A 13602-nucleotide genomic window follows, 5' to 3' on the forward strand; every position below is an offset into this window, starting at 1 on the left:
AAAGCATTGCTAATAGCAACAGGAAGACCTATATTGCAGTACATGCTTTGTTGTGCTCTGCATAACCTTGACAACAATCAGAAAATAAGTGTTCAAAACACTTCAGTTACCTTATACTGTACACCCCTGGAGGTGTATCTGGTTGGGCACTGGAAGTTCTATTGTGGCCTTGTGTCTTATGAAACCAAGGCAATGATTAAGGCCATGACAGCTTGTAAATGACCTGGTTAAAGTTATCACATGATATTGTCAAGAGAAACACTGTGGGAATATATCAAAGCATCAGCATCTTGACTGTCTTTTCATCGTGAAAGCAGCTATTCGAACGCATCAAACACGAGTGATAAAAGTCAACTTTAAATCACAGAGTTAGGCTAACTCAGGCACAGAGCTGATGGAACAGAGGTAGCCCTGTGAAGCAAAGCCAGTCTGCCAGGTAGCTCAGGACCATACAAGGACAGTTGCATTTACACAGCCACCTCCCTGATTAAGATGGGGAAGGGAGTAGGGATGTGACGTTTAAACGAATTTGGAATTGTTAAAGTTTAGAAAACATACTTAACCGAAAATCATTGTTCTTTTCACTAAATTAAAATCACAGTGCAGTTATCACAAAACTACCATTAACAGGTTCTGATCATGATCATAAAAGCAAAAATGTAAATTCACCAAATACCTTACGCAACAATGCTGTAAGTAGGAAGAGATGGCTATGCATCTTTCAAATGATTTTCCACGAATATAAAGTGCTCCACACGTCATCGTTAACAGTTGGATAAATGGCAGACAGTGAGACAGGGAAGCAACAGCAGTGAAGTCCTGTTTGGTAATAATTTGAGAAGTTAAATGAGAAGGTGATGAAATAAGAAAATTAGTTTTGATCAGTCGTGGAAATAAGTGCTATAAACAAATTGTCCCTCTATTTCAAAAGAAGATGGAAAACAAGCTATGAAGGAAAAAAATACTGGAGTTGTGCAAGTACTGCCAACTAGCGCTAAAATAATATTGCGATATTATTGACAATGTGCCGTTTTGACAATATCTTGATATGTAACTATCGACCCCCCCCCCCCCAGCACTATTAAATACCTAATAGCATATCTAGAACCAGACTACAAGATGCCGTGCCTAAAATCCATGACGGCCCTGATAAAGAAATTGTGTGTAGCTACCTGTCTGAGCAGGCTAGTGAGTCTGAGCTGTCATTCCAATGCACCACAAATATGCTATGCTAGTCAAAAGAGCAGGACCACACACACACACACACCGCAGGGGTGGGCAACTCCAGTCCTCGAGGGCCTGGTTGGTGTCACACTGTTTCTCCATCCCTAGCAAACACAGCTGATTAATCATATTGAATTATAAACTGAAGATCATGATTGGGTGATTATGGGAGTCAGGTGTGTTAGCTGGGGCAAAACTGTGACACCAATCAGGCCCTGGAGGACTGGAATTGCCCACCCCTGCACTACTGTATAACTCTTTCGACTAAAGCTGAGACATACTGAAGCCAAACCTCATTCTATACAGTTACCATGGAGACAACCGACATGGGAGGGGATGTATTCCGTTTGTTTGGGCTTCAAGGAAAATTTGAGGGCATATCACATGGATCTATTTATAGTACCGGAGCCATTATCGACCAAAACAGGATCTCTTTTTTGGTGTTGCCACCAGCTAGAGTTAAAGTAACTGTCCAGTGTTTGAGATGTCAATGAAATATGACCTATAATTAATTACAATATGAGTGAAATAATTAAAACATTTTGGAAGGAGAACTATATTAAAAAGAAGCTTTTCTGTGTTTGAATGGTGTGGGCCTACCCCAACAAAAGAATGGTGTGGGCGTATACGTCATAAAAAATATTCAGGAAAGTAAACAGCTGATTGGCCTGTTATATACAGTTTAGATGTGTGAGATTAGAGGTGTAATTTTTTTAAGTGTTTTTTCTGGATTTTCATTGGACAGTTACTTTAAAATGTAGCCTAAGTCACATCAAAGGGTGGAATCATTATTTTGAGAGCTCAGATAGTTAGAATGATTAGTGAATAGGCCTACATTATAGTCAAGGAAATCACAAAATCATATAGAGATGTTCTGTATTAAGCTACATTTCTGTGGGTGCTCTGTCAATATGAGTCATTAGGCTATGTGGGATATTTCCGCCCTAGACAAGACGTCGCAATGAAAATTCCCTGAAGTGACTGATAAGGAGTGTGTTGCTGACAATTTAAGACAGACCTATGCCCCATTCAAGATAATTAACTCAGAACTCAGAAAGCTCCAACCTCCGACTTTAGTGCGTTCAAGACAAATTAGGAAGAAAAAAAAAAAACTAGCTCCTTCTGGAAAAAATATATTTAATGGTCACCCAACTTGGGATTCCAAGTGGGAAACTCGGGCATCATCCTTGAGCTCAGACTTTCCAACATGAAGATTAATGACGTCACGATTTGACCTCACTCGAGTTTACAGTTGCCTTGAAAGCACCACTACTCTGAAATCTAACCAGGGTCATCTGACAGCCTAACGAAATAGTCCAGGGTCATCTGACAGCCTAATGAAATAGTCCAGGGTCATCTGACAGCCTAACGAAATAGTCCAGGGTCATCTGACAGCCTAATGAAATAGTCCAGGGTCATCTGACAGCCTAACGAAATAGTCCAGGGTCATCTGACAGCAAAGGTCTGCCTTTACTGCCACGACTGCTTGTCTTTCCCCTTTTTCCTTAGGATCACAAGAAACTCAGCACAGCACAGCAGGCATATTCAAATCATATATTTGAGAATATTTCAGATGGTCCAAATGTCCTGTTGGAATGTGCGTTTTACAAGTTCAGGCTACCACCATCATCATACTGGGCGCATTCCTCTACCCAGGCGTTGTTGATGCTTGCCAGAGCTTACAACGCCTGGAAAGGTATTTTACCTATCAGCTAACCACATCATAAGTTAAAGCAACCATTGGTTGATGCATGCAACGTCTAAGCAGTGGAACGCGACCCATAACTTGTCTTTAGGCTAGGCTTCCTTCAATTTAGAATATAAAGACATGCCAAGACAACCTAAAGCAATTCAATAACAAAATAGCCTTAGCTAATCAAATGTAGTAGGCTAGTCAGGCTGTAATACACAATTCTTTGCCTGAAACTAATGCCTGCAAAATCATGTAAATGTTCCTTACAAGCCAAAATGTTTAATAAAATTAAACTTACTCTACCGGTTGTTTGAATGTGCAGCAAAAAGACCAACTGCACATACTTTTTTTTTTAACAAAATATCCACCTGAAAATATTGTTTACCTGACTTATTAGCATTATATGGTTCAGAACCGAGGTAAAGTTAGTTTTCTACTTGATATTTGGTTCTCTCGTCAATAGCCATGACAATTAAAATTGTATATTCTGAATCAGGGGAGGATTGAGAACCTTTTTTTTTTATATATAACTGCTAGTAGTTAGCACAAAAAAATGGTGTGAATTGTTCTCCAGCCTCCCCTGATTCTATTCCATTTTCAATGTCACGGCATGCGTTGTTCAACAGCCTTTACATTTAGTCATTTAGCAGACAAACTTACATTAGTAAGTGTTTCCTTTTACATACTGGTCCCTCGTGGGAATCTATTGACGAGAAAAAAAAAATATATATATATAAAATTCTCTTTACCTCAGTGGCAAACGGAACCATATAAATACTAGCTCCCTAAAAAGTCAAGTTAAAACACTTTCCTGTGGATATACAGACAACCAGTAGAGTAAGTTTATTCAACATTCTGGCCTGTATGGAACATTCAGACAATTCTACAGGAATTAGTTTCAGGCTACATATACCAATTAATTGTGTATTACATCCTGATTATATCAGACTAGTAGTAGGCTAGCCTGGCTGGGATTAAAATGGATTTAATTGTCATTTTTTGTCAACAATCTACACAAAATACTGTCAAAGTAGAATATTTTATTTTTTATTTTTTACAAATGTTAGAATTTATGAAAAATAAAAACTCATATCTTGATTAGATGAGTATTCAACCCCCTTAATCAATACATGTTAGAATCAACTAGCATCTAGCAGCAATTACAGCTGTGAACTTTTATGGGTAAGTCTAAGAGCTTTCTACACCTGGATTGTGCAACATTTGCCCATATTTATTTTCAAAATTCAAGCTCTGTCAAATTGCTAAACAACTTTTCAGGTCTTGCCATAGATTTTCAAGTAGATTTAAGTCAAAACTGTAACTCGGCCACTTAGGAACATTCACTGTAATCAACTCCAGTGTAGATTTGGCATTGTGTGTTAGGTTATTGTCCTGCTGAAAGGGGAATTCATCTCCCAGAGTCTGGTGAAAAGCTGACAACCAGGTTTTCCTCTAGGATATTGCCTGTGCTTAGCTCCATTCCGTTTATTTTTTACCCTGAAAAACTCCCAAGTCCTTAACAATTACAAGCATACCAATAACATGATGCAGCCACCACTATGCCAAATATGGAGAGTTGTACTCAATGTGTTGTATCAGATTTGCTTCAAACATAAAACACTTCGTATTCAGGACAAAAAGTGATTTGCCTTGCCACATTTTTTGCAGTATTACTTTTGTGCCTTGTTACAAAAATTATGCATGTTTTGGAATATTTTTATTCTGTACAGGCTTCCTTCTTTTCACTCTGTCAATTAGGTTAGTATTGTGGAGTAACTATGTTGTTCACAGCCATTAAACTGTTTTAAAGTCACCATTGGCCTCATGGTGAAATCCGTGAGCAGTTTCTTTACTCTCCGGCAACGGAGTTAGGAAGAACGCCTGTATCTTTGTAGTGACTGGGTGTATTGATACGCCATCAAAGAGTAATTAGTAACTTCACTATGTTCAAAGGGATATTCAATGTCTGCTTTTTTTTTTACCCATCTACCAATAGGTCCCCTTCCTTGCAAGGCATTGGAAGTCCTCCCTGGTCATTGTGGTTGAATGTGTGTTTGAAATTCACTGCTCAACTGAGGGACCATACAGATAATTAATTGTATGTGGAGTACAGACAATGTGGTCCTTCAAAAAAATCATGTTAAACACTTATTGCACACAGTGTGAGTCCATGCAACTTATGTAACTTGATTTACTCCTGAACTTATGTAGGCTTGCCATAACAATGGGAATGAATACTTATTGACTCAAGACATTTCAGTTTTTCATTAAAAGATATCTATAGAGAGAGAGATATCTATCTATCTCCACTGACATTATGGGGTATTATCGTGTGTAGGCCAGTGACCCAAAAAAATCTGACTAACAAAATGTGTAAAAAGTCAAGGGGTCTGAATATTTTCTGAAAGCACTTATTTTCAGGGGTAGTTTTTCGCTGCCAGAGTATCTAAACGTGAGTCAATTGTCAATTGCAATAGTTTTAGAAAAATAAAAGGTCTTTACTTTCATGTCACATCAAAATAATCCCACAAATGCTAAATATACACTTACTAGGGATGGGACGATTGCTACCGGAGCTCCGATGCAGTTTCTGACTCACTACCGACCCGACAATGTATCGATGCTTGTTTCAAAGGATCATTATCACGTGATCAATAACGTCCAAACCTTCCGTTTGATCACGTGGTTTTTCAAACAAAACGCGAGATCACACCGATTTCGCTGCGGTTCCAGTGCTTTCTTCGATCCATGTCGTTATCAAACACTAGCTCTACTAGACACCCTAATTACAATGTAGTTAGGATTTGTTTATGTTCTGTCAACTGAACGGTAGCTCAGTAGGTAGAGTCGGGAAGTCATGACCAGGACACAGACTGCAGGGGATGGGGTCGAATCCGGCACAAGGCATAATTGTTTATGCACATTGTTGTTCAAACAAATCGTTTTATTTAGTAAATTATCTACTTCTGTCTTACGCATCCTAAGTAATGTCATAGATTCAGTGTCAGCAAAGGGAAGCATGATGGAAGTTGCGAACCTGCATGGTAGGCTAACTCAGGGTTTCCTAAACTCAGTCCAGGTGCCCGTTTAGTTTGTTGCCCTAGTACTACAGTTGATTCAGATAACCAACATCCAGCTTTAGTTATTTTAAATCAGCTATGTAGTGCTAGGGCAAAACAAATAACCAGACGTGCACCTAGATGGTGCCTTAAGACTTAGTTTGGGAAACCCCGGGCTAACTTATAGTAGGCTACTAAGAGAATTTATGCTTGATTTGAAAATGTGTTCGGAGCATCGCCTCAATCACACCGACAGCGTTTTGCATTTTGATATGCCAGAAGTACATTCATTTCCAATGGAACGCTGTTTGCCTTGCAGCGTTGCAGAGGCAGTTGCAATGCGTTCTGTGTGGTTCAAAAATTGGATTTATCGAAGTATGTGTCAAACTGTATGCATAGACGGCTTGACAAATGGTAGCAGAAGGTGAATGTTGAATTTTTGTTGCACACATAGCCAGAAGATGCTGCGTACCATTTTAACGGTGAAGGTGTGATGGAGGCATATGGATCGTGTGACGCAATTGCAGTTAACGTGTTTCCCGGCCTTTTCCGTTACACACAGGTGTTTGGAGTATGCTAGATAGCACAAGTAACGTGGAGATATGGCCTTGTGGCAACGCAAACCGTAAAAAGGTGTCATCTAACGTTAAATAATTTTCAAAAATCAAATAGTTATCGCTGATATGAAAGATGGGTTATACGTTTTCAAAACCTTAACGCAAATGATGCGTGCTGACGTTTAGAGCAAGCGTCAGGGCTCTTTAAAAAGTCCACCGGGAAGATACCTTCAATAAGCGTTAAAGGTAGTTCGCGTCGATGAATTGCGTAGCCTAGGCGTAATTATAGTGATGAGGGTGCCAAATTATGATGAGGGTGCCACATCAGACACCAGCCAACGTGGTAGCCTACTGCAAAAGCAAAGTAAACAACATTTTCAGATGCCTAAATACTAAATGAAATACAAAAAAACGCTTACTTTCACTTTTGAGATGAAAACTTCAGTGAATAAAATCCAGCACAAATTGTAGGGAACTATCACTCTCTGGCTTGCTGTGTGAGTGAATGCATCGATGGGAGAGTCTAAGGCTGGGGTGATTGAAAGCCTTTTACTCCAATGACTCGCGAGTAAAAAGAGCATACGTCACTCAACAAACATAAGGGGGCCGGCACATTTGAACACACCACCGTACAATGACGTGGTAAAATACTTTAGAAATGTCCAGGTGGTAGGTCCAGCTTGCTCTCATGAAAATGTGCTACTGAATTACTACTCATCACTACTACACAATATCTACACAAAACCTTTTACTACTTGATTGCTGTTTAGATGTGTAGTAAACCAGTAGTGATTAATGTAGTAAATACTTGGCGCGGCAGGTAGCCTAGTGGTTAGAGCGTTATCGAATCCCTGAGCTGACAAGTTAAAAATCTGTCATTCTTCTCCTCAACAAAGCAGTTAATCCACTGTTCCTAGGCTATTGAAAATAACATTTTGTTCTTGACTGGCCTAGTTAAATTTTAAAAAGTAATTTAATGAGTGGTAAATTGGCAGGTGGGGCAGAGACTGTTTTGGGGGCTTGCCTGTTTTGCATAGAGGTTCCCCCACAGTTTCAATTTGAAAACCCCCCTAAGGATACTCCAGGAACCTTCTCTTTTTAGAGTGTAGTTCTGTGCTTTCTGTGTTGGTGGGGCATTACCAGCAGAAAATATGGAGCGTTGCGCCGGGATTGGCCCAGTGTTCTGTCACTCATGGGAACATTATGTCACCGCCAAGTCTAAGGGTTGAGATCGAAAATGTAAGCCCCTTGGGTGCTGCCGTAGAGTTACATTAGAAGTGCCCATCCAAGAAGGCTCAAGGTCATTGGCCACAGATAAAATGATGTCAAATCACATTATATCTACAGTAGCTTTGATTGGACTGATCATGTCAACATCATACTTTCAAAATCTTAGCTAGCAGTCATCATCATGAATCAAGTCAACAATCTACTGGCAAATCCTTTTTAATCCTTGTCATATGAAGAGAAATAATGAAGAGAAATGATAGATAAAACGTATTGGTGCTTATCGGCCATTGGACATAAACATTACACAACAAGTTGGAAATTGCAAATTCAACAATGAGTGGTTTGGAAGGAATCCGTGGCTAACTGCAAGCAATCATTAGCCTGCTATTCAGTTGAGTGGCTGTGTGGTCCCAAGTCTAAGATTAAGGATATCTTTTCCTAGTTTAAAATTATAAACATTGGCCATGCTGTCAATGAAGAATGATTTGTGCTGCGCTCAAAACAACTGTTCTCTCGGAACTGCAAAATCTGACTAGTGACACAACTGGGAACTCGGAAAAAAATGATACGACTGGGAAAATAAATGTTGAACTTTCAAAAAACTTGTAAATCCGGAACTCGAGCCACTTTCTAGAGCTACGACCTGAAGATCACTGACATCGTCATGATTCAACCTTTTTTTACCTCGAGTTGTCTTGAAAGCACCATAAATACAGAGAATGGCAGACCTCAATATTAAAGTTTGATGTCAGAATGTGCGCACAAATGTCTTGTATGCTGCTGCATAAATGATGTAATATGCCAGGGAGATATGTACAGTTGAAGTCGGAAGTTTACATACACTTAAGTTGGAGTCATTAAAACTCGTTATTCAATCACTCCACAAATTTCTTGTTAACAAAATATAGTTTTGGCAAGTCGGTTAGGACATCTACTTTGTGCATGACACAAGTCATTTTTCCAACAATTGTTTACAGACAGATTATTTCACTGTATCACAATTCCAGTGGGTCAGCAGTTTACATACACTAAGTTGACTGTGCCTTTAAACAGCTTGGAAAATTTCAGAAAATGATGTTGTGGCTTTAGAAGCTTCTGATAGGCTAATTGACATCATTTGAGTCAATTGGAGGTGTACCTGTGGATGTATTTCAAGGCCTACCTTCAAACTCAGTGCCTCTTTGCTTGACATCATGGGAAAATCTAAAGAAATCAGCCAAGACCTCAGAAAAAATGGGTAGACCTCCAAAAGTCTGGTTCATCCTTGGAAGCAATTTCCAAAAGCCTGAAGGTACCACGTTCATCTGTACAAACAACAGTACGCAAGTCTAAACACCATGGGACCACGCAGCCGTCATATCGCTTAGGAAGGAGACGCGTTCTGTCTCCTAGAGATTAACGTACTTTTGTGTGAAAAGTGAAAATCAATCCCAGAACAACAGCAAAGGACCTTGTGAAGATGCTGGAGGAAAAAGGTACAAAAGTATCTATATCCACAGTAAAACGAGTCCTATATCAACATACCTGAAAGGTCGCTCAGCAAGGAGAAGCCACTGCTCCAAAACCGCCATAAAAAAGCCAGACTACAGTTTGCAACTGCACATGGGGACAAAGATCGTATTTTTTGGAGAAATGTCCTCTGGTCTGATGAAACAAAAATATAACTGTTTGGCCATAATGACCATCGTTATGTTTGGAGGGGAAAGGAGGCTTGCAAGCCGAAGAACACCATCCTAACTGTGAAGCACGGGGGTGGCAGCATCATGTTGTGGGGGTGCTTTGCTGCAGGAGGGACTGGTGCACTTCACAAAATAGATGGCATCATGAGGAAGGAAAGGTATGTGGCTATATTGAAGCAACATCTCGAGACATCAGTCAGGAAGTTAAAGCTTGGTCGCGAATGGGTCTTCCAAATGGACAATAACCCCAAGCATACTTCCAAAGTTGTGGCAAAATGGCTTAAGGACAAGAAAGTCAAGGTATTGGAGTGGCCATCACAAAGCCCAGACCTCAGTCCTATAGAAAATTTGTGGGCAGAACTGAAAAAGCGTGTGTGAGCAAGGAGGCCTACAAACCTGACTCCGTTACACCAGCTCTGTCAGGAGGAATGGGCCAAAATTCACCAACTGATTGTGGGTGTAACGGGTGTCGTAAGGATCAGACCAAAACGCAGAGGGAACGTGTATACTCATCTTCTTTTTAATGTGAAGAAGGAAAAACAAACAAATCACGTATACTATACGAACGCCACTAACAGTCCTATCAGGTACTCAGACACTAAACAGGAGACAACTACCCACAAATCCCATAGAAAAAACACCCCTCTTAAATAAGACCTTCGATTAGAAGCAACGAGGAGCAGCTGCTTCCAATTGAAGGTCAACCCCATTAACTAAACATAGAAATAAAAAGACTAGAACTAACATAGAAGATAAACTAACAAGAACATAGCCCAAAAACCCCGGAACACTCTAAACAAACACCCCTCTTACATAATAACATAACCCAACAAACCCCGAACCACATAAAACAAACACCCCCCTGCCACGTCCTGACCAAACTACAATAACAAATAACCCCTTTACTGGTCAGAACGTGACAGTGGGAAGCTTGTGGAATGCTACCCGAAACGTTTGACCCAAGTTAAACAATTTAAAGGCAATACTACCTAATACTAATTGAGTGTATGTAAACTTCAGACCCATTGGGAATGTGATGAGAGAAATAAAAGCTGAAATAAATCATTCTCTCTCTAATATTATTCTGACATTTCACATTCTTAAAATAGTGGTGATCCCAACTGACCTAAAACAGGGAATATTTACTAGGATTAAATGTCAGGAATTGTGAAAAACAGAGTTTAAATGTATTTGGCTAAGGTGTATGTAAACTTCTGACTTCAACTGTATACTGTAGCTAAGAAAGTAATACTAAGTGTATGTTGTGTAGTAAGCTATTAGTAGCCCATTTGCCTCACCCTAATAATTTGGTCTATTTTCACAACAAAATGTATAAGTCTCCTAATCCTGTGTTTAATACAGATCTTATTTTTGGCATTTATCCAAAAACTATACACAATTTAAAAAAAAGAATACTCCCAAACCATGGAGATAGTGCCTACAAAAAGACACCATTTCTATTTCTCTCTTAGTGTAACATGTGACTAGTGTGACCTAATTATACCAAACATTAGGAACAGCCTCAATTCTTCAGGGCATGGACTCTACAAGGTGTCGAAAGCGTTCCACAGGGATGCTGGCTCATGTTGACTCCAAAGCTTCCTACAGTTGTGTCAAGTTGGCTGGATGTCCATTGGGTGGTGGACCATTCTTGATACACACGGGAAACGGTTGAGCGTGAAAAACCCAGCTGAGTTGCAGTTCTTGACAAAACCGGTGTGACTGGCACATACCAGTTGAAAGGCACTTCAATATTTTGTCTTGCAAATTCACCCTCTGAATGGCACATATACACAACCCATGTCTCAATTGTCTCAAGGCTTAAAAATCCTTCTTTAACCTGTCTCCTCCCCTTTATCTACGCTGATTGGTTTTTGTTTTTTCCTTTCAATGAATCCCTAGATGGGCCTCACGAGTGGCGCAGCGGTCACTACAGAACCTGGTTGGATCCCAGGCATTGTCGCAGCCGGCCGCGACCGGGAGACCCATGAGGCGGTGCACAATTGGCCCAGCGTCGCCCGGGTTAGGGGAGGGTTTGACCGGCAGGGACGTCCTTGTCCCATCGAGCCATAGTGACTCCTGTGGCGGGCCTGGCGCATGCACACTGACACGGTCGCTAGATGTATGGTGTTTCCTCTGACACATTGTTGTGGCTGGCTTCCGGGTTAAGCAAGCATTGTGTCAAGAAGCAGTGTGACTTGGCGGGGTCGTGTTTCGGAGGACGCACGGCTCTCGACCTACGCCTCTCCCGAGTCCGTACTGGAGTTGCAGTGATAGGACAAGACTGTAACTACCAATTTGGATATTACGAAATTGGGGAGAATTTTACAAAAAAAATCCTAAAATAAATGTGTAGTGATAGAAACACATTTAGCTAGTTGTTCAAGATATTGTATGAATAAAAGGATAAGTAGCATATTGTTTGTAAATGTGTGCATCTTATCCCCTTTAAATCAACAACTGATTCTAAGGGAGTGTGGCAGATTTTAAAACACTTCCGCGCTACCTGCCAGGAGGATACTCTTGTGCATCCTCTGCTGAAGTAGGTAATGGAGGAGGGGTGCAGACACCTAATAACAAATGAACACTCTCCTCGATCACTCAACCACTTATCGGCTCCCGGTCACAGAGGAGGACGGAGGAGTCGAGGAGAGACTTTTATCCAATTGAGAATCTCCCCATCAGTCATCTATATACTCGAAGTGTGTCTGTCTGTCGGTCCATGTTGGCGTGTGTGTGTGTGTGTGTGTGTGTGTGTGTGTGTGTGTGTGTGTGTGTGTGTGTGTGTGTGTGTGTGTGTGTGTGTGTGTGTGTGTGTGTGTGTGTGTGTGTGTGTGTGTGTGTGTGTGTGTGTGTGTAAGAGAAAAAGAGAGATGAGAGAGATGAGAGAGAACCTGTACTACTGTACTATGTGATTGTGCTACCTGTTGAGCTACACATACTTCATGCTCTTGACAAGCAGTTCTTTGGAGCTTTCTCATTTGGGAAGGAACACACACCGTTCAAATGAACTGCTTTAGTCCGCTTTAGTTAGCTTCACTCCTACATTTGTTTACTAAACAAAACAAATGTCCTACTTTGCATGGCATGAGTGCTTCCTGCCCCAGCCCACTGCTATGACAACACAGACATGGAAAACAACAAGCAGAAAAAAGATTGTCTGAAAGGCTAGCTGCTGTTGGGTGAGGACCCTGCCCTAACCTAATTTTGGATTGATCTAATGGTGGATTTGCGCTCCCTGTGTGCATAGCTATTATCTAGCGTGTGTTTATGTTTAAATCAGAGATCACTCGCCAAACTCTGACCAGAATGACCAATCTCCACATACCTGACCAGAATGATTGCCTCCATGGTAACAACACAACCAGACCACTGCCTAATGCAGAGTAGACCCACCCTCAACAGCAGTGGTCTAACAACACACACACACACACACACACACACAGTGGTCTAAGGCACTGCATCTCAGTGCAAAAGGCGTCACTACAGTCCCTGGTTCAAATCCAGGCTGTATCACATCCGGCCGTGATTGGGAGTCCCATAGGGTGGCGCACAATTGACCCAGTGTTGTCTGGGGTAGGCCGTCATTGTAAATAAGAATTAGTTATTAACTTACTTGCCTGGTTAAATAAAAAAATACTAATAAAATTAATCAGAGCAATGACATGGCCTATATTTTCATAGGAAATGATGCCATCTACAGGTTTAATGTGGTCACTGCAGTCTAGATACAGTTCTGCACCACTTCCCCATAGTGTTTCTCACACTGTCAGCGGAGGGTGCTGTTCTCCAAGACCAGTCCTAGAGAGATCACTAGTCTTGATTGTCAGGCTTGTAGCAGTGAAACCAGAGATGCACTTCAGATGTTATGATACCTAACTAACATACATGGCATCTTGTTTCAGTGCTGATCCCCAATGACATCAATGCTAAACACTCTCTCTGTAATCAACAGGTCTATGTTGATCTGGACAGATTGACTTGAGTAATGTGGGTGTGAATGCATGAACCTAAGAGTGTATCCTGTATTATAAAGTGGGTGGTTCGAGCCCTGAATGCTGATTGCCTAACAGCTGTGATATATCAACCATATCAACCGCTCTAATTACGTTGGTAACCAGTTTATAACAGCAATAAGGCACCTCAGGGGTTTGTGATAT

General features: G+C 40.8%; 1 protein-coding gene across 4 annotated transcripts in view; it reads right to left on the reverse strand.

Annotated features, from left to right (window-relative positions):
* LOC106570528 (oxysterol-binding protein-related protein 3) overlaps positions 1-7061 on the reverse strand; it is a 30570-nt gene extending 23509 nt beyond the window's left edge. For 3 of the 4 annotated variants that reach the window (XM_082961284.1, XM_082961282.1, XM_082961285.1), the window contains exon 1: positions 6953-7061. The gene's annotated coding sequence lies outside the window, so the exon portion shown is untranslated. Of the gene's footprint in view, positions 1-5467; positions 5649-6952 lie in introns of those variants that run through there. The other variant, XM_082961283.1, reaches the window with a different exon arrangement.
* Between the last annotated feature and the right edge of the window lie 6541 nt (positions 7062-13602).

The sequence above is a fragment of the Salmo salar genome, chromosome 14 (assembly GCF_965601325.2).
Source record: "Salmo salar chromosome 14, fSalSal1, whole genome shotgun sequence".
NCBI lineage: Eukaryota > Metazoa > Chordata > Actinopteri > Salmoniformes > Salmonidae > Salmo > Salmo salar.